We start from the raw sequence: 22,336 nt of genomic DNA, 5'->3' as shown, positions 1-22,336 counted from the left end.
TGAAACAATTCACAGATTATTTGAAAGAAACAGCACACCACTGCAAATTCCATGAGACAGGCAAAAACTGTGAGCTCCCAAAGTGTGAGGGGGAGGGAAAACCTGCCTCCGAACACACATTCTCACTGGGGAATCTGGAAATCCAGATTACAGGAGAAGGATTTAACCTGACCTAGAGCTAGAATGGATTTAGAAAGCTGAATGAAATATAAAAGTAGAAGTATCATCAGGAAGAGCCTTATAGGCACTTCCATTCTCCAGCTCGAGCCCAGGGAAACCATCTCTAACTACACCTCACAGAGGCTCTCGAGGAAGGCACCCAGTGGAGTTAGGGAGGGGTCATGGGGTATAAGAAGCTTCCAGCTGAATTTTATAATAATTTTGAATGGACATGAAGTTTTTTGAGCAGAATCTGAGGGGTGAACAGGAACTGCTGCAGATATGAGTGCAAGAACCGTGGTTGACATTGTGGACAGACAGGGAGGAGTTAGGCCTAAAAGCTGAGCATTCTTGCTCAATGGGGAAGCTTATAGCCTGTGGCAGGTTTGAGTTCCACACTCAGGCTGGCCAGATCTAAACTGTTGTTGGCGGGGGACTAGGGGAGTGAGAACAGACTCAACAACAGTGTGGGAGCTGGGTGAGGCCTTTCACTACTGGCTATCCCCCACTTCCCTATCAAATTATATGCCACAGCAGAGGCAGCCATAGTCCCCTCTGGAACATAACTCCCTTGGCCTAAGAACAACACCCTTGTCCCCCACAGTGGCTATGGCAATCCCTGCCCAAGGAGAGTCTGAGCTAAGACCCATCCAACCCTGCCCCCACCTGATGGTATTTCTCTACCCACCCTGGTAGCCAAACACAAAAGACATGCAATCCTGAAAGCTTTATGGTCCTGCTCATCCTTGAGAAACCAGAATACTTCCCCCAGCCAACTTAGGGCAAGCTTATACCCCACTGCTAATACTGCAGCTGCTGCTCTCCTGCAAGCTCCACCTCTGGGCTAGAGGCCAATCAACTCAGGCCATTATAGCCACTTATTACAGAATAATCCTACTCCCAGGAAGGAGAAAACAACAGATAATACCACAAACTGCAACATCCTCACTAACCAGAGGTCCATGTGACAATTTCACTACTAGCGTAATCAGCATTCAAGAGAGCCAGCACACTAAACATCTACAACCAAAGTTTCTCACAGAGTCTCTTCTCTCCTCTGCTACCCCCACCAGAGCAGGTACTGGTATCCATGGCTGGGACACCTGAAGACAGATCACATTACAAGACTCTTTGCAGACATTCCCCAGAACCAGCCCAGAGCTGGTAGCCCTGCTGGGTGACTATCCCGAGAAAAGCAATAATAATCACTACAGCACAGCTGTCAAGAAGCCCATCCCTAGGGGAAGAGGAAGAGCACCACATCAAGGGATCACCCTGTACAACAAAAGAATCTGAACAGCAAGCCTTGAGTTCCAGATCTTTCCATTGGTGCGTGGTTTATTCTAGCAGAGACACAACTGCAGCGCTGGGTGCAGTAGGCGAAGTCTGTACCTACACCCCAACAGGCAGGCAGCCTCTGTGAACATTAAGGGCTTTGGAGAAGGAGTCCTTGTTCCCCTCTGGTACTACACAGCAGACACAGGTGGGGCTTCCCCCAAAGCAGTGCAGCATGAAGGCACAATCCAGGGTGAGAGCAGTTCCAGCCTTTCTGGAAAAAATACAGGGTGAAAGCAGTTCCACAGGAGGAGCACACCCCAGATTCAGGCCTGCACGAGAGGCAGAGTCATCATTCCTCCCTACTTGGAGCATCAACATTCCTATAGATGAAAAGAGATGCCTATCTGATCTGAATAGCTGAAATGCTACAACAAGAGTGAGGCTGTGAGGTGAATAGATTTCCTGCTGACCCAGCAGGGGAGCTGAGATGGTTCCCACTCATCACACTGATAAAACGTCAGCACATCTAACTGAGATCTCCCCCAGCCATCCTCATCAAGGCTGGGACCTCAGCCCACTGTTGGTTATTAGATCAATCTGCCTGCCTTAGCCACAGCCAATGCCTACCCAAGTTTACCTCACCAATTGTCCTGAACCCTGAATCATCAATTGAGTAAATAAAACACTGGAAAAAATTAAATAAATAAATAAAATATACACCACAAGAGAACGAAATAAAATTCAAAAGATTCCTGCTATTCCAACACAATAGGAGACAGTGAAGTAGCTTGCATACCAAGAATATAACCACTACAGCCAGCTTCAGGGAAAGCCAGCACACAAAGACATTCTATGACTAAGGAATTCATACAGAATCTTCACCCCTACAAATACCAAGAACCAAATTAGTCTAAGGTAAACATTAGTCTGTTCCTTAAGAGGGGAGAAAAACAGTCCAATTAAAAATATATTAAGGAATAATTTGAAGAAATAGTCTACCCAAATGGGAAGGAACCAGAAAAGTAATTCTGGTATTACGACAAAACAAGGTTCTATAACACTCCCAAAACATCACACTATCTTCCTAGCAATAGATCCAAACTAAAAAGAAATCTCTGAATTCTCAGATAAAGAATTCACAAGCTAGACTATTAAACTACTCAAAGAGATATCAGAGAAAGGTGAAAAACAACTTAAGAAATTTAAAAAAAATAGAGGATATGGATGAAAAATTCTCCAGATAAATCGATATTATAAAGAAAAAACAATCACAACTTCTGCAAATGAAAGACACATTTAGAGAAATGCAAAATGCATGGAAAGTTTAAACAATAGACTAGAACAAATAGACATTGAGATTACTGAGAAAGAATATAAATCTAAAAGTTTGTAAAACATATTTAAGGAAATAATCAAGGAAAACTTCCCCAGCCTTGCTAGAGATCTAGACATCCAAATAAAAGAAGTTCAAAGAATACTTGGGAAATTAATCACAAAAAGATCATCGCCTAGGCAAATAGTCATCAGGCTAATCTAAAGTCAAGATGAAGGAAAGAATCTTAAGAGCTGTGAAGCAAAAGCATCATGTAACCTATACAGGAAAACCTATCTGATTAACAACAGATTTCTCAGCAGAATCCCTACTAACTAGAAGGGATTGGGGTCCTATTTTTAGCCTCCTTCAAGAAAACAATATTGAGTCAGTATTTTTGTATCCAGCAAAACTAAGTTTCATAAATGAAGTAAAGATATAGTCTTTTCCAGAGAAACAAATGCTGAGAGAATTTGTCACTACCAAGCCAGCCCTGTAAGAATTACTAACAGGAGCTCTAAATGCACCAAAATAGAACCTCCTTAAAGCATAATTCTCACAAGATCTATAAAATGATAACACAATGAAAAAAAAGCCCCACAAAGTATTCAGTCAACAAGAGCAAGATCAATAGAATTGTACTTCACATCTCACTGCTAACATTGAATGTAAATGGCATAAATGCTTCACTTAAAAGACACAGAATGGGAGAATGTATAAGAATTCACCAACCAAGTATCTGCTGTCTTGAAGAGACTCACTTAACACTTAGGAACTCACATAAACTTAAGGTAAAGGGATGGAAAAATATATTCCATACAAACGGACACCAAAACCAAGCAGGAGTATGTATTCTTATGTCAGATGAAACAGACTTTAAAGCAACAACCATTAAAAAAGACAAAGTGGTACATTATATAATGATTAAAGGACTAGTCCAACAGGAAAATATCACAATCCCAAATATACATGCAGCTAATACTGGAGCCCCCATATTTATAAAACAATTACTACTAGACCTAAGAAATGAAATAGATGGCAGCACAATAATAGTGGGGGACTTCAATACTCCACTGACAGCACTAGATAGGTCATCAAGTCAGAAAGACAACAAAAAAACAACAGATTTAAACCCTAGAAAAAATGGACTTAGCAGATATTTACAGAACATTCTATCCAACAACTGCAGAATACACATTCTTCTCATCAGCACATGGAACCTTCTCCAAGATAAACCATATTACAGGCCACAAAACAAGTCTCAATAAATTTCTGAAAATCAAAATCATATTAAGTATCTTCTCAGATGACAATGCAGTGAAACTAGAAATTAACTCCAGAAGGAGCCCTCAAAACTATACAAATTCAGGAAAATAAAATACTCTGCTCTTGAATGATCTTTGTTTCAACAATGAAATCAAGATGGAAATTAAAAAGTTCTTTGCACTAAACAATAATAGTGACACAACTTATCAAAACCTATAAAATTCAGCAAAAGCAGTGCTAAGAGGAAAGTTTATACCATTAATTGCCTATATCAAAAAGTCTGAAAGCACGAATAGGCAATCTACAGTCACACCTCAAGGAACTAGAGAAACAAGAACAAACCAAATCCAAATCCAGCAGAAGAAAAGAAATATCGAAAATCAGAGCAGAACTAAATGAAATCGAAGCAAACAAACAAAAATGCAAAATATAAATTAAACAAAAATCTATTTATTTGAAAAGATAAGCAAAATTTTTAGACCACATGTCAGAATAACCAAGAAAAGAAGAGAGAGGATCGAAATAAGCTCAGTTAGAAATGAGATGGGAGATACTACAACCAATACCACAGAAATATAAAAGATCATTCAGGGTTACTATGAACACATTTACACATACAAATTAGAAAATCTAGAAGAGCTAGATAAATTCCTAGAAATATACAACCCTCCTAGAATAAATCGGAAAGAATTGTAAACTCTGAACAGACTAATAACAAGTACTAAAATTGAAACCATAATAAAAAAAATTGCCAACAAAAAGAAGTCCAGGACCAGATAAATTCAGGGCTGAATTCTAACAGCCATTCAAAGAAGAATTGGTACCAATCCTGCTGCAACTATTCCAAAAGATACAGAAGGAGAGAATCCTCCCTAAATAATTCTATGAAGCCATTATCACCCTAATACCAAAACCAGGGAAAGGACATAGCAACAACAACAAAGAGCTACAGACCAATATCTCCGATGAACATAGATACAAAAATCCTCAAAAATACTAGCTAATGGAATACAACAACATGTCCAAAAGATAATGCATCATAATCAAGTGGGTTTCACACCAGGGATGCAGGGATGGTTTAGCATACGCAAGTCAGTAAGTGTGATACATCATATAAACAGAATTAAAAACAAAAATCATGTGATCATTTGGATATGTGTATGCAGAAAAAACTTTTGATAAAATCCACATCCCTGTATAATAAAAACCCTCAGCAAAATGGTCATAAAAGGGACATACCTCAAAGTAATAAAAGTCATACATGACAAATCCACTGCCAACATTATACTGTAAAGGAAAAAGTTGAAAGCATTCCCCCTGATAACTGGAACAAGACAAGGATGACAACTTTCACCACTTCTATGCAACATATTACTAGAAGTCCTAGCCAGAGCAATCAGATGAGAGAAAGAAATAAAGGGCATCCAAATCGATAAAAAGGAAGTCAAGCTGTGGCTGTTCAATGATGATATGATAGTATACCTAGAAAACCATAGAGTCAACCAAAAAGCATGTAGAACTAATAAATGAACTTAGTAAAGATTCAAATAAATGTATACAAATCAGTGGCACTTTTCTACACCACCACCAACCACATTGAGAATCATATTGAGAACTTAATCCCTTTAAAAGAGCTGCAAATAAAATAAAATAAAATAAAATAAAATACTTAGGAATATATCTAACCAAGGAGATGAAATATCTCTATAAGGAAAACTAAAATCTTGCTGAAAGAAATCATAGATGACACAGACAAATGGGAATACATACAATGCTCATGAATGGGTAGAATCAATATTGTGAAAATTACCATATTGCCAAAAGCAAGAATTAAATTCTCATCAAAATACCATCATCTTTCTTCACAGAAGTAGTAAAAAACGCTCCTAAAATTCTCAAAAAGAGCCCCTATAGCCAAAGCAAGACAAAGCAAAAAGTACAAATCTGGAGACATTACCTGACTTCAAACCGTACTAGAAGGCTACAGTTACCAAAACAGCATGGCACTGGTATAAAAATAGGCACATAGATGAATGGAACAGAATAGAGAACCCAGAAATAAAGCCAAATATTTACAGCCAACTGATCTTTGACAAAGCAAAAATAAATAAATAAATATAAAAATAAAGGGGAGAAAGCACACCCTATTCAACAAATAGTGCTGGGATAACTGGCAAGCCACATGGAGAAGAATAAAGCTAGATCCTCATCTCTCCCCTTATGCAAAAATCAACTAAAGATGGATCAAATACTTAAATCTAAGACCTAAAGCTAAAAAAATTCAAGAAGTTAACATTGGAAAAACTCTTGTATACATTGGCTTAGGAAATACTTCATAACCATGAACCCAAAAGCAAATACAACAAAAACAAAAATAAACAGGTAGGACCTAATGAAAATAAAATGCTTCTGCACAGCAAAATAAATGATCAGCAGAGTAAACACAACCCACAGAGTGGGAGAAAATATTCACAAACTATGCATCTGACAAAGAACTAATATCCAGAATCTACATGGAACTCAAACAAATCAGCAAGGAAAAAACAAATAATTTCATCAAAAAATAGCCAAAGGACATAAATACACAATTTTGTGAAGAAGGTATACAAATGGCCAACAAACAAATAAAAATATATTAATTACATTAATATATTAAAATATTTATGTATTTTTAAAATGCCCAGCATCACCAATTATCAGGGAAATGCAAATTAAAACCACAATGAGATACCACTTTACTCCTGCAAGAATGGCCACAATTAAAAAATAAAATAATAGATGTTGATGTGGATGTGGTAAAAAGAGAACACTTTTACACTGCTGGTGGGAATGTAAACTAGTTCAACTACAATGGAAAACAGTATGGAGATTTCTTAAAGGACTAAAAGTAAATCTATCATTTGATCCAGCAATCCTACTCCTGGGTATCTATCTACCCAAAGAAAAATAAGTCATTATCTGAAAAAGACACTTGTACCTGTATGTTTATAGCAGCACAATTTGCAGTTGCAAAAATATGGAACCAGCCTAAATGCTCATCAACCAACAAGTGGACAAAGAAAATGTGATCTATATATATACATAGATCTATCTATCTATATAGATCTATCTTTCTATCTATCTATCTATCTATCTATCTATCTATCTATATAGAGAATGCCCATCAACCAAGTGGACATTCTATATATATTCTATATTATTCTATATATATTCTATATATCTGTACATATTCTATATATCTATAGATATTCTATATATCTATAGATATTCTATATATCTATATATTCTATATATAGATATTCTATATATCTATATATCTATATATATTCTATATATAGATATTCTATATATCTATATATCTCTGTATATATCTATATATCTATGTATTTATACAGATATAGAATTGTATAGAATGCATATTCTATATATCTATATATGTATATATATTCTCTCTATATATATCTATATGTGTATATATTCTCTCTATATATATATTCTACATATATACACACACATGCACACACACACACACCATGGAATACTACTCAGCCATGAAAAGGAATAAATAACGTTATTTGCAGCAACCTGGATGGAGTTAGACACTATTTTTCTAAGTGAAGTAACTCAGGAATGGACCATCAAACATCGTATGTTCTCACTTATACATGGGAGCTAAGCTATGATAAGGCAAAGGCATATAAATATAATAGACTTTGGGGACTGTAGGAGAAGTGTGGGAGTGGGGTAAGGGATAAAAGACTACACATTGGGTACAGTGTGCACTACTTTGGTGACAAGTGCACCAAAATCTCAGAAATCACCACTAAAGAACTTACCCATGTAACAAAAAACCACCTGTTCTCTCAAAACTATTGAATAAAATAAAATATCATAAAATTTTTAAAAATAAATGAATAAAATAACATTGGAAGAAAATAGATTTTATGAAAAGTATAATCCAATAACTAGTTTGTTCTATTTTTATTAAGGTTTTCTTAGGTGAAATTGCCCCATAATTAAGATTAAAAGCCTTTGGTTTCAATCTTAACCAACTTTTTTTTAAAAAGAGTATATTCTATTGATTTTATTTCTCTGTTTCTAGTATTTTCAACTATTAAATCTAATAAAATATATGTTCTGTTAATGTAATTAGTCTAATGTAGTATACAGCTTGAATGATTGCAACACATATACTTATCCTTAAAATTTGTAACCATCCTTCTTTAGAGAAGAAATTGCTACTGGTCAACATACAAATGTTTTTTATTTAGATGTCACCATTTAATTCAGGAAAATGATTGCACAAATGCCTAGTTAAGTCAACTTTCCAGTAAAATCAGACACAAAATGTATGTAGCTGATATCAAATGGTTGTTTTTTCTCATTTTTTAATGTAGAACAAAGAATCTCATTCAAAAGTCTTACCATCAATAAAATGCAACAATTGAAATAGAATCAGATTCACTTTATAGAGATTTAAAAATAAAATGTAGTTTGGCATATCTACAGAACAAATCTATTTAAACTCCACAGGGCACTTATCTCTTTTTTTTCCCTGAGGCAATCCTGTCTGATGCTGAATAGAGTAGCATATAGTAATTACCATCAGATTAAAATGACAAAATTTAGCTTCTAAAAGGGTTAGAGGACTAGGATGAAAGAAAAAAGGATTAAAAAGCACAGAGACACACAAAGCAAAACCATTAAGCATTCATTCCAGAAGACAGGAGAATTTAAAGATGCATTAAAGAATTTGGGTGTAGGTTTTACCATCATTTATGGCAGGTATTTAGGGAAATGATGAGATTCTGATTTCAATTTAAACTTGACATGAGAAATAAGATTTTCAGATAAAAAAATATATTTATGAAATGTAACCATTTACTAAAGGCTTAAAACATTTTGGATATATTTTATTTGTAAACAGTTTCAGACTTACAGAATGCCATGGTCTGGATATTTGTGTCCCTCCAAAATTCATGTTGATATCCTAAGCTCCAAGGTGATGTTATAGGGAAGTTAAGCCAATTTTTGTTGTCTCTATAGTTTTGCCTTTTCCAGAATGTCATATAATTGGAAAGATGCAATAGGTAGACTTTCAGACTGGCTTTTAAAACTAGAAATAGGAACTTTGAATCACCTATGTATCTTAATGGCTTAATAATTCATATTTTTATTGCTGAATATTATTCTTTTGCATGGATGTACCATATTTTATTTCTTAATTCTCCTATCAAAGAGCATCCTGATTGCTTTTAATTTTTGGTGATTTCGAATAAAGCTTCTACAAACATTCTTGTATATATTCTGTGTAGACATAGTTTTCAAATGATTTAAGTAAATGTCTAGGAACACGATTGCAGGACTATATGGTAAAACTTGGTTTACATTTGAAAAAACTACCAAACTGTCTTCCACAGTGGTTAGGCCATTTTGTATTCCCACTGTAAATGAGAGTTTTCAGGGCTCCATATGCTCCCCAGGAATTGATGTTGTCAGAATTATCGTCCTTCAGCCTATGTCCAATAAGGCTATTACAGTGTTTACATTAGAGGGCAAGCCTTTGTTATGGAGAACATATGGGTTTATTTCACTGTGGTTACTGTTTTCATTCCTCTGCTTCTGATTTTACTTGGTTTAAGAACCTCATGGATTTCCTGAAAGTGAACTCATGAAAGTAAATGTATTCAAAGACTGTGGTCCCCAGAAATTTCTTACTCTCATACTAGTTTACAGTCCTCAGAATTCATGAAAAGAATCATACAAGTGTTCCAGATAGTGTAGGACTCCAGTGGCTTCTGGTCCAAATAAGCCGATTTTGACTGTGATTTTATGTATTCTCTTGTCTCTTATAAATCCCAGGGTGGTGGTTTGCCCAGAGTCCTCAATTCTCCAGTGAGTAAGAAAATGTCTTTGAGTTTTCGTTTGTTCAGCTTTTGTCTTGTTGTAAGGATGCAATTGATGTTTTCAGTCTTGTTATATGTAGAAACTGAAACTTAAAGTCAGCTTCAATTAATATTTTCATTGTTAATTTAGAATATATTTACTGGTATTTTGTAGTCACTGTAGTACAATGAATCTTTTCTTATCTCTCAAAATATTTCTCTTACCTACTACTAATTGTTCACCTTTTCAGCCCATATAGCCATGAATCTTCTCATGCATCCACAATTCATTTTCAGTGTAAAATGCATTGAGTTATGCGCTGAATGATTCACTTAATATCCTTGTGTCTCAGTTTCTAAATATCTCAAATGAAAGTTAGAATGTGGAATACCATTCAGGATTATTTGTAAGTTTTTTTTTTTCATTGTTAATATTCTATATACAGTTGCATGTAAAGCAACATTTTAAAAAAGGAATCACAGTTTGAATGTTTTAAAGCAGTGGTATTCAAAATGCAGTTATTGAACTAGCAGCTTCAACCTTATCTAGGAACTTTTTAAAAATGCAAGTTTTTGAGCCCCACACCTGAACTAAAGATACAGAAACTCTGAAGGTGGGATGCAGAATCTGGTTTTAACAGGCTCGGCAGGTGACTCAGAGTCAAGTTATAATTGAGAACCACTGATTTAGAACAGTGCATTCATTGTTTTACATAATCTTTCTCTAAATTGTTATTAAATTACATAATCATAATTTAGTGTACATTTATTATTCTTTTCTATTTGGACTTTCATAGATTAGTTTTTAAAACATGCTTATATATTTACTTATAAATATGGTCATTTGTATGAGTATCTTAATAGTGTAACTTAGTTCTGTAGGTATGTGGGACTGTAAGCAGGTGGATCATTCAGTATGCCTAAAGATTCAGTTGAAAGCAAGTGTCAATATAAATGGAAAGGAGTCTATAATGATATGAGGCTTCATGAGCATGGATTTTTTAATGAATTTGTAGTACATGTTTAGAGTTTGAACTTCCACATTGACACATGTAAACAAAATTAGGATCAAATTACCAGTTATGATTATTTCAGTTTATAGATGTGAACATAATTGGAACTTTTTTTTCTAACAGGCTTAACAGCCTTTTCCTGTTACTGAGTAAACATTTGTGTGATATTGTGCTTTACCACAGACAAATAATCCCATATTTTCTCTGCATCTATACCTACTTGTTTTCAATATGCTTAATATCTGGCATAGATCAACATTTATGTCAAAGAACACATTATTTTCTCAGGTGGGAAAACTTTAAAAAGATAACCTTAGAGGTTTTCCATAGATAAACACTTCAGGTGAGGTTAAGGATAAGACAACTGATTGGTAATTTGTGAGCAAATAATTTTTTGACAAGATTAGAAAAGTTTGTTATAAATTGAGGTGGATGTTGAGAAAGATGAAGTCAAGATTTTCTATAACACATACTATTGTGATTCCTTTATAAAGCAACTATGTATATGATATATCTCACATAAAATCCATCTCCTCCACTGTGTCTGCACCAATCACTTTCTATGTAAAATTGGTTAGGAGGTAAAGCATTAAGTATTATACAACGAGTTATTAATATTTTAAAATACTGATTCATCTCTCTAGAGATACAATATAGTAGGGAACATTTCTATTAAAACAATTTAAAATAATAATTAATATAATCACCTCACTTTAGACTATCTGATGAGAATGAACCTAATTTGAAAAGCAGTAACTTATCAAAAGAAATCATAGCTTTCCATCTTTTCTATTATTTTCCTTGTGTCCTGAGAAAAAAATAAAATCAGACTTACTGGTTTCATGATATTTTTATATTGTGCATTAATGATGGGTTTCACGTGGTGATGGTAGCTTAGACTGAGAGGCATTGTTCACTTTTAGAACCACATTGATTTTTTTTCACATCCGTTTATGAATCACAAAAGCTAAAGCCATAATGTGTTAGCAAAAGGGTCCTGATATAATTTACAGTAAAACAATGTTGACCTGAAAAGAAAAAGCTGGTGATATTTATATCAATATGTAGAGTAATTCTTGAACTATATTAGCAGTTCAATAAATACTATTGAATAAAAAATAATATAATTAAATGTGTAACCATTTGCTTAACAGAACATGGGACAGATTAGGAATGTAAATAATAATAAAACCTAAAATTAATTAAGAAACACACATTATTTACAATTAATTTCTAAATAAAATTTAAAAATACTAAAATATTAAAATATTTCATGTTTTTAAATCTATACCATGACAAAGTAATAGCTCATCTGGGCCTGGTGTGGTAGCTCACGCCTGCTATACCAGAACTTTTGGAGACCGAGATGGGCAGGTCACCTGAGGTCAGGAGTTTGAGACCAGCCTGACCAACATGGTGAAACCCTGTCTCTATTACAAATACAAAAAAAAAAAAAAAATGGCCAAGCATGGTGGCAACCATCTGTAGTCCCAGCTACTCGGGAGGCTGAGAAGGAGAGTCGCTTGAACAGAGGAGGCGGAGGTTGCAGTGAGCCAAGATCGCTCCACTGCACTATAGCCTGGGCAACAGAAAGAGACTCCGTCTCAAAAAAAAAAAAGAAAAAAAAATAAGTCACAGCTCATCTGATTTTACTCAGAGAATAATAAAATACAAATAAATCTTAACGGGTCCCATGACCTTCTGATCTTGTTTTCCCTTGCGAGGATGGCCATATTTTCCATTGAACATTGATTTAATAACTAATTTTAGGAAGTTACTCTCCTGAAAATGTGCTACCATGAGCTGTAGTCCTCTTAGTGCCCACTCTTTCTCTTTGGATAAGAGGTTAATAAGTTTGGAAGAATATATTAAGCATGGAACCCCTTGCTCTGTATTAATAAAATACTATGCCCACAGAGAGGGAAATTTGTTTCTTTCTTCTCCAGGGACAGGTCTGTCTGTGGCAGAGACCTACCCACATTCAGGGAAGATAAATATGTATGTTAAATTCTGGGCTTTCTATTAGAAAGTATAGTTTTCCATAAATAGCAGCAATACAATCTAACCTACAGATAATCAATAATTACACCTCACTCCCTTTTATGAAATACTTTTTGTACTTGGCTTCCAAGGGACTACTTTTGACTCTCTTTTTCTGTCATGAAAATTTTACGTGAAATGTGATATGCACAAATGTGAAAAACATATACAAAATTGCATAAACATATAAATGTAGCTTTATAGTGCAAAAACTCTATGTATCTACAACGATGTCAAAAAATAAAACATCAATACATACCAGAAACTTCTATTTGTCCTTTATTAATGAGAACTCTCTCTTTGCACAGGTAGGTAACTGTAATATTATTTTTATGGTATTCATTTCCTTACTGCTCTGTTTCTTTTCACATATAGGTAACTGTAATATTATTTTTGTGGTATTCACTTCCTTACTACTTTGTTTTATTCACACATCCATCGACCATATATACCTATAAAATATTAACTTACGTGTTTGATTTTGAATATATAGAGAGCTATATGTATATCTATATGTACACATATATAGAATATATATGTAGATATATACATTTATATCTATATATACACATGCATATATAGATATAAATGATATCTATATATAGATATATAGTATATATATGCACACATATATAGAGAGATATACATGAATATCTATCTATCTACCTATCTATCTGGGCATAACTTGGAGATAAGTTTGGTTCCAAGTCACACAAATATTTTGTTTTCCCAGTGCATATAAAAGTTGCGTTTACACTATAGTCTATTGCAATGTAAGTGTGCAATAGCATTAGGTTTAATAAAAAAAAGAAATCTAAATTAAAAACACTTTACTGCTAAAAAATACTAACAATTATCTGAGTCTTCAACAAGTCATAATCTTTTTGCTAGTGGAGAGTCTTGCCTCAGTGTTCATTGTTGTTGAGTGAGCAGGGTGGTGTTTACCTAAGGCTGGGGTGGCTGTGACTATTTCCTAAAATAAGAAAATAAAATTTACGGCATGAACTGACTTTTCCTTTCATGAAAGATTTCTACTTGGCATGCAATGTCATTTGATAGCATTTTACCCACAGTAGAGCTCCTTTCAAAACTGGAGTCAATCCTCTCAAATTTTACCACTGCTTCATCAATTACATTGATGTAATATTCTAAGTCCTTCATTGTCATCTTAACAAGGTTCACACTATCTTTACCAGAAGTAGATTCCATCTCCAGAAACCACTTTCTTTGCTTATCCATAAGAAGCAACTACTCATCCATTCAAGTTGTATTCATAGGATTGCAGCAACTCAGTCACCTCTTTGGGCTCTACTTTTAATTCTAGTTATCTTTCTATTTCTTTGCAGCTGTTTCTCTACTGAAATCTTTATCCCCTCAAAATCTCAAAATCATCTATTGGGTTCAGGATTAATTTCTCCCAAATTCCTGTTAATGTTAATGCTTTGATCTACTCCCATAAAACGTGGATGTTCTTAATGGCCTCTAGAATAATAAATCCTTCCCAGAAGGTTTTCAATTGAATTTTCCCAGATCCATCAAAGGAATAACTATCTATGACAGCTATAATCTTATAAAATGTATTTCCTAACTAATAAGACTTGAAAGTTGAAATTACTCCTTGATTCATGCACTGCAGAGTTAATGTTGTGTTAGCAGGCATAAAAATAAATGCACTGAACACCAGAGCACCCAGATTCACCAAACAAATACTACTACGCCTAAGAAACACATGGATCACAATGCAAGAATAGTGGGGGACTAGACATACTAGATCTGATATTATTATATAGATCATCAAGGCAGAAAATTAACCAAGAAACTCTGGACTTAAACTGGACTATAGACCAAATGGACCTAACAGACATTTACAGAACATTCTACTCAACAACCATAGAAATAACTTCCTTATCTTCTGCACAGGAAACATTCTCCAAAATCAACCATGTGCTTGGAGAAAAGCATATGGTTTCAATGAAATAAAGAATCAAAATCATATCATGTATCTTCTTGGACCACAGTGGAATAAAACTAAAAATCAATACCAAGAATAATGCTCAAAACTACACAAGAATATGGAAAGTAAGTAACTTGCTCCTGCATTACTATTGGATAAATAATAAAATTAAGACAGAAATCGGCTGGGTGCAGTGGCTCATGCCTGTAATCCCAGCTCTTTGGGAGGCTGAGGCGGGCGGATCACTAGGTCAGGAGATCGAGACCATCCTGGCTAACATGGTGAAACCCCATCTCTACCAAAAATACAAAAAAATTAGCCGGGTGTAGTGGTGGGCACCTGTAGTCTCAGCTACTCGGGAGGCTGAGGCAGGAGAATGGTGTGAACTTGGGAAGTGGAGTTTGCAGTGAGCTGAGATCGTGCCACTGCACTCCAGCCTGGTAACAGAGCAAGACTTCGTCTCAAAAAAAAAAAAAAAAAAAAAAAAAAAAAAAAATTAATGCAGAAATCAAAAAAAATTTTCAAAACCAAAAAAATACAGAAAAAATCTACTTAAATCTCTGGGATACAGCAAAAGTAATGCTAAGAAGAAAGTTTATAGTGCTAAATGCCTACATCAAAAATATAGGAAGATCTCAAATTGACAACTTCATGCAGAACCTCTTTCAGGGAACCTGCCCTGAAAAATCACGTAGGTTCTTTTCTATTTTCCTAAGTGTTGGCTGGCTTGAGAAATAAAGGGACAGAGTACAAAACAGAGAAATTTTAAAGCTGGGCATCTGGGGGAGAAATCACACGTTGGTAGGATCTGTGATGCCCCACAAGCCACAAAAACCAGCAAGTTTTTATTAGGGATTTTCAAAAGGGGAGGGAGTGTGCGAATAGGTGTGGGTGACAGACATCAAGTACTTAACAGGGTAATAGAATATCACAAGGCAAGTGGAGGCAGGGTGAGATCACAGGACCACAGGACCGAGGCAAAATTAAAATTGCTAATGAAGTTTCGGGCACCATTGTCATTGATAACATCTTATAAGGAGACAGGGTTTTGAGATCAACTGGTCTGACCAAAATTTATTAGGTGGGAATTTCCCCTTCCTAATAAGCCTGGGAGTGCTATGGGAGACTGGAGTTTATTTCATCTCTGCAATCTCGACCATAAGAGACTGGTACGCCCCAGGGGGGACAGTTCAGAGACCTACCCCTAGGTGCGCATTCTCTTTCTCAGGGACGTTCCATGCTGAGAAAAAGAATTCAGCGATATTTCTCCCATTTGCTTTTGAAAGAAGAGAAATATGGCTCTGTTCTGCCGGGCTCACTGGCGGTCAGAGTTTAAGGTTATCTCTCTTATTCCCTGAACAATTGCTGTTATCCTGTTCTTTTTTCAAGGTGCTCAGATTTCATATTGTACAAACTCACATGCTGTACAATTTGTGCAGTTAATGCAATTATCACATAGTCCTGAGGTGACATACATCCTTCTCGGCTGACAGGATTAAGAGATTAAAGCAAAGACAGGCATAGGAAATCACAAGGGTATTGATTGGGGAAGTGATAAGTGTCCATGAAATCTTTACAATTTATGTTTAGAGATTGCAGTAAAGACAGGCATAAGAAATTACAAAAGTATTAATTTGGAGAACTAATAAATGTCCATAAAATCTTCACAATCCATGTTCTTCTGCCATGGCTTCAGCCAGTCCCTCTGTTTGGGGTCCCTGACTTCCCGCAACACCTCTAGGAACTAGAAGAACAAGGACAAACAACTCTCAAATCTAACAGAAAAAAAGAAACAACAAAGAACAGAGCAGAACTAAGTACAAGTGAGACCAACAAAAATGATACAAAGGATCAACAAAGTGAAAAGTTGGTTATTTGAAGGATAAACAAAATTGACTGATCACTAGCTGGATTAACCAAGACAAAAAGATTCAAATAAGTACAATAGAAATGATAAAAGAGACATTACAACTGATACCACAGATATACAAAAGACCATCAGAAACTACCATAAACACCTTTATGCATACAATCTTGGAAACCTAGAGGAAAAGGGCAAATTCCTGGAAACATACAACATCCCAAGAATTGAACCAGGAAATAACAGAAATCCTAAAGAAGCCCATAATGAGTAACTAAACTGAATTCCTAATGAATAATATTTGAACAAAAAAATCCCAGGATGAGACGCATTCACAGCTGAATTCTACCAGACATACAAAGAAGAGATTGAACCAATATTACTGAAACTATTCCAAAAAATCAATTAAGAGGGATTCCTCTCTAACTCATTCTACAAATACAATATCACCCTGAAGTCCAAATCAGGCAAAGACACAACACAAAAAGAAAACTGCAGGTCAATACTCCTGATGAACGTAAATGCAAAGATCCTCAAAAAAAAATACTAGCAAACCAAATTCAACAGCACATCAAAAAGATAATTCATCACAATCAAGTGGGTTTTATTCCAGGAATGCAAGAATGCTTCAAAATAGGCAAATCAATAAACAGAAGTAAAAACAATAACCACATGATCATCACAATAGATGCAGAAAAAAGCACTGAATAAAATCTAACATTCCTTTTGATAAAAACCTTCAACAAACTAGGCGTTGAAGGAACAATACTTCAAAATAATAAGAGCCATCTATAAAAAACATACAGCCAACATCATACTGAATGGGAAAAGTTAGAAGCATTTCCCCTAAGACCTGGAACAAGCAAGGATGTTCATTCTCACCATGTCTACTCAACATAGTACTGAAAGTCCTAACTACAGCAATCAGGTAAGAGAAAAAAATAAGGCATCCAAGTTGGAAAAGACGAAGTCAAATTATTTCTTTGCTGATGACATAATTTTATACCTAGAAAACCCTAAAGATTCCTATAAAATATACTTGGACTTGATAAATAGCTTCAGTAAAGTTTCAGGATACAAAATCAAAGTAAAAGTATCAGTAGCAATATTGGATATCAAATTTTGTAACACATATTTTTGTATATTCTTAAGATATATATATACATATAAAATATATGTCTTTTAAAAAGAAACGTAAATACAATGGAATAATTAAACAGATATTACCTCTATTTAACAAAAAATAACAATAAGTTTATTTTTGACTTATGATATAGTAAGACATTTTACTCTTTGTTTTTCTTTTCCAAAAACACTCCTCTGAACTGTATCAAGCCTTTAGGACATCCATCTTTTTCTTGATGCATTGGGAAAACTGAATAGGGTCAAAAGTAAAATTCAATCTGACTTGCAGCTTTGCCCTTATAAATCATACATTACACTGACTTCTACTGTCAGTGTAATATGAGGGCATTAGTTAAATCTCTGAACAAAAGTGTTTGAACATGGACTACCTAGACTTTTAATTACTGGCAACTGCAGGTTTTCAGACTTGTATGAATTCGTTTCTAGCTGTCCAAAAATGTCCATCCATTTAAACATAAAGGCTTTTTTTTGCAGTACAGCTGTTTCTGAATCAGGTTGTTTGCATCTATGAATTCATCAAATAGGCTATCCATGTCTAAAATATCCTCATTTTAAAATATTCTGAAGCACATTGGATGTCATCATAAATAAAACATCTATTCTCAGAGAAAATAGTTTTAAATCATAGAGATAATTTGAATTTGTGAAATCAAAGTTGGATTCCAAATTAGCAACAGTTTTAGCAAAAAAAAAAGTGAGAAATTCCTTTAACATTGTGGGTAAATTTTTTGAATTCTGAACTAGTAATCCTTCAAGAAATGAGTGATTTTATTCACAAAATGGGTTTTTGTGAAAACATACCAAGAACGCAGAAAACATAGCTGTAGTCAGTTCAAATTTTCTAGGCTCCCTGCGGCCTTTTCAAAGATCGTCAAACAATTTTAGATCACAGGTCTTAACAAAAACAAATGGTGGATCCTATTTGACCCAACCCTTATTCTAGGCGATGAATATAAATAAAGATACGGTATTCAAAATCTCATCTTAGTGGAACTAAAAGAATTCAAGGTTTTGAGTAACAGAAAGATATATCATAGAAGACTAAAAAGTGTTATGTAAGATGAGAAAAGATTAGAAGTGGATATTTTAGACATGGATAGCCTATTTGATGAATTCATAGATGCAAACCACCTGATTCAGAAACAGCTGTACTGCAAAAAAGCATTTACGTTTAAATGGATGGACATTTTTGGACAGCTAGAAACGAATTCATACAAGTTTAAAAACCTGCAGTTGCCAGTAATTAAAAGTCTAGGTAGTCCATGTTCAAACACTTTTGTTCAGAGGAGATTTAACTAATGTCCTCATATTACACTGACAGTAGAAGCCACTGTAATGTATGATTTATAAGGGCAAAGCTGCAAGTCAGACTGAATTTCACTTTTGACCCTATTCAGTTTTCCCAATACATCAAGAAAAAGATGGATGTCCTAAAGGCTTGATACAGTTCAGAGGAGTGTTTTTGGAAAAGAAAAACAAAAAGTAAAATGTCTTACTATTTCATGAGGCAAAAAAAACTTACTGTTATTATTTATTAAGTAGAGATAATATGTTTAATTATTCCATTGTATTTACGTTCCTTTTTAAAAGACACACACACATATATATGTATCTTAAGAATATACAACAATATGTGTTACAAAATTTGATATCCAATATTGCTACTGATATTTTTACACTGATTTTGTATCCTGAAACTTTACTGAAGGTATTTATCAAGTCCAAGTATCTTTTAAAGGAATCTTTAGGGTTTTCTAGGTATAAAATCATGTCATCAGCAAAGAGATAATCTGACTTCCTCTAGCATATATAGAAATGGGGACAAAGTACAAATGTGATCACATAGTATAATTCCAAACATTCAAAATACAAAAATCAAAATAATAGTTACATAAAAGGTGACATATCCACGTACTATGAAAAATAAGAATCCATATTGACAAAATTAAAAAAGAAACTTGAGTAAAGCTATGATTTATCTATTGGTAAGCAAAATATAAAAGCAGCATTAATTATTATAATACATGTCTGTGATGATTTGTTCATGTTATTGAATAAGCAAATAAATAAATATACTGCATTTAACAAGTCATTATGCATTCCAAAAAATGTTTATCTTCTCTTCATTTTAACAAAATCAATAATTATGAAGTAATAATTTTTCACATTTAGATTAATTTGATAATAATATAAATATATATAAAACCTGTATTTGACTATATAAATTTTCAATAAATTTTAACTAAAAATAATTATCAACTATTTGTATCAACTGTTTTATACAAATACTTCTCAACTTACAATGGAGTTATATTCTGATAAATCCATAAGTTGAAAATATTGTTAAGTCAAAAATTCATTTAATAAACCTAACTTATCAAACATCATAGCTTACCCTAGCCTATCTTAAACATTCTCAGAAAAATTACATTAGCCTACCATTGGGAAAAACTAACACTAACTCTATTTTATAACAAAGTGTTGAATATCTCATGTAATTTATTGATTACTACACCAAAAGAAGTGAAAAAGAAAGTGGCTTGTGGCCACTGCCGAGCACTGTGAAATAGTTTCATATTGCTTTATCACTAGCCTAGTAAAAGATCAAAATTCAAAGTGTGGTTTCGACTGGATGTGTATTCTGCAGTTGTATGGTACAATTTTTGATGTATTGCATTAAAGCATATTATTTCTAGAAATAGTAGCATTAAGTGGAACACAGAAGAAGCAATAAATAAATAAATAAATAAATAAATAAATAAGGGACCTCACACTATTGAAAAATAATGCAAAGTTGTAGAGGGATTTCAGCTATATGAGAGAAAGACTTTGATAAATTCATAAATTTGTAACTTCTGTACTTTTTTTTATTATACTTTAAGTTTTAGGGTACATGTGCACAACGTGCAGGTTTGTTACATATGTACAGTGTGCCATGTGGGTGTGCCACACCCATTAACTCGTCATTTAACATGAGGTATATCTCCTAATGCTATCCCTCCCCGCTCACCCCACCCCACAACAGTGTGTGATGTTCTGCTTCCTGTGTCCATGTGTGTGATGTTCCCCTTCCTGTGTCCATGTGTTCTCATTGTTCAATTCCCACCTATGAGTGAGAACATATGGTGTTTGGTATTTTGTCCTTATGATAGTTTGCTGAGAATGATGGTTTCTGGCTTCATCCATGTCCCTACAAAGGACATGAACTCATCATTTTTTATGGCTGCATGGTATTCCATGGTGTATATGTGCCACATTTTCTTAATCCAATCTATCATTGATGGACATTTGGCTTGCTTCCAAGTCTTTGCTATTGTGAATAGTGCCGCAATAAACATATGTGTGCCAGTGTCTTTATAGCAGCATGTTTTATAATCCTTTGGGTATATACCGAGTAATGGCAAGGCTGGGTCAAATGGTATTTCTAGTTCTAGATCCCTGAGGAATCGCCACACTGACTTCCACAACGGTTGAACTAGCTTAGAGTCCCACCAGCAGTGTAAAAGTGTCCATGTTTCTCCACATCCTCTCCAGCACCTGTTGTTTCCTGACTTTATAATGATCACCATTATAACTGGTGTGAGATGGTATCTCATTGTGGCTTTGATTTGCATTTCTCTGATTGCCAGTGATGCTGAGCATTTTTTCATGTGTCTGTTGGCTGCATAAATGTCTTCTTTTGAGAAGTGTCTGTTCATATCCTTCACCCACTTGTTGATAGGGTTGTTTTTTTCTTGTAAATTTGTTTGAGTTCTTTGTAGATTCTGGATATTAGCCCTTTGTCAGATGAGTAGATTGCAAAAATTTTCTCCCATTCTGTAGGTTGCCTGTTCACTCTGATGGTAGTTTCTTTTGCTGTGCAGAAGCTCTTTAGTTTAATTTGATCCCATTTGTCAATTTTGGCTTTTGTTGCCATTGCTTTTGGTGTTTTAGACATGAAGTCGTTGCCCATGCCTATGTCCTGAATGGTATTGCCTAGGTTTTCTTCTAGGGTTTTTATGGTTTTAGATCTAACATTTAAGTCTTTAATCCATCTTGAATTAATTTTTGTATAAGGTGTAAGGAAGGGATCCAGTTTCAGCTTTCTACATACAAGCAAATGCTGAGAGACTTTGTCACCACCAGGCTTGCCCTAAAAGAGCTCCTGAAGGAAGCACTAAATATGGAAAGGAACAACTGGTACCAGCCATTGCAAAAACATGCCAAATTGTAAAGACCATCGAGGCTAGGAAGAAACTGCATCAACTAACAAGCAAAATAGCCAGCTAACATCATAATGACAGGATCAAATTCACACATAACAATATTAACCTTAAATGTAAATGGGCTAAATGCTCCAAATAAAAGACACAGACTGGCAAATTGGGTAAAGAGTCAAGACCCATTAGTGTGCTGTATGCAGGAGACCCATCTCACATGCAG

This window comes from Pan troglodytes, chromosome 2, assembly GCF_028858775.2.
Source record: "Pan troglodytes isolate AG18354 chromosome 2, NHGRI_mPanTro3-v2.0_pri, whole genome shotgun sequence".
Taxonomy (NCBI): Eukaryota; Metazoa; Chordata; class Mammalia; order Primates; family Hominidae; genus Pan; species Pan troglodytes.
The sequence above is the reverse complement of the archived record's forward strand: the minus strand, read 5'-3'. Positions refer to the sequence as shown.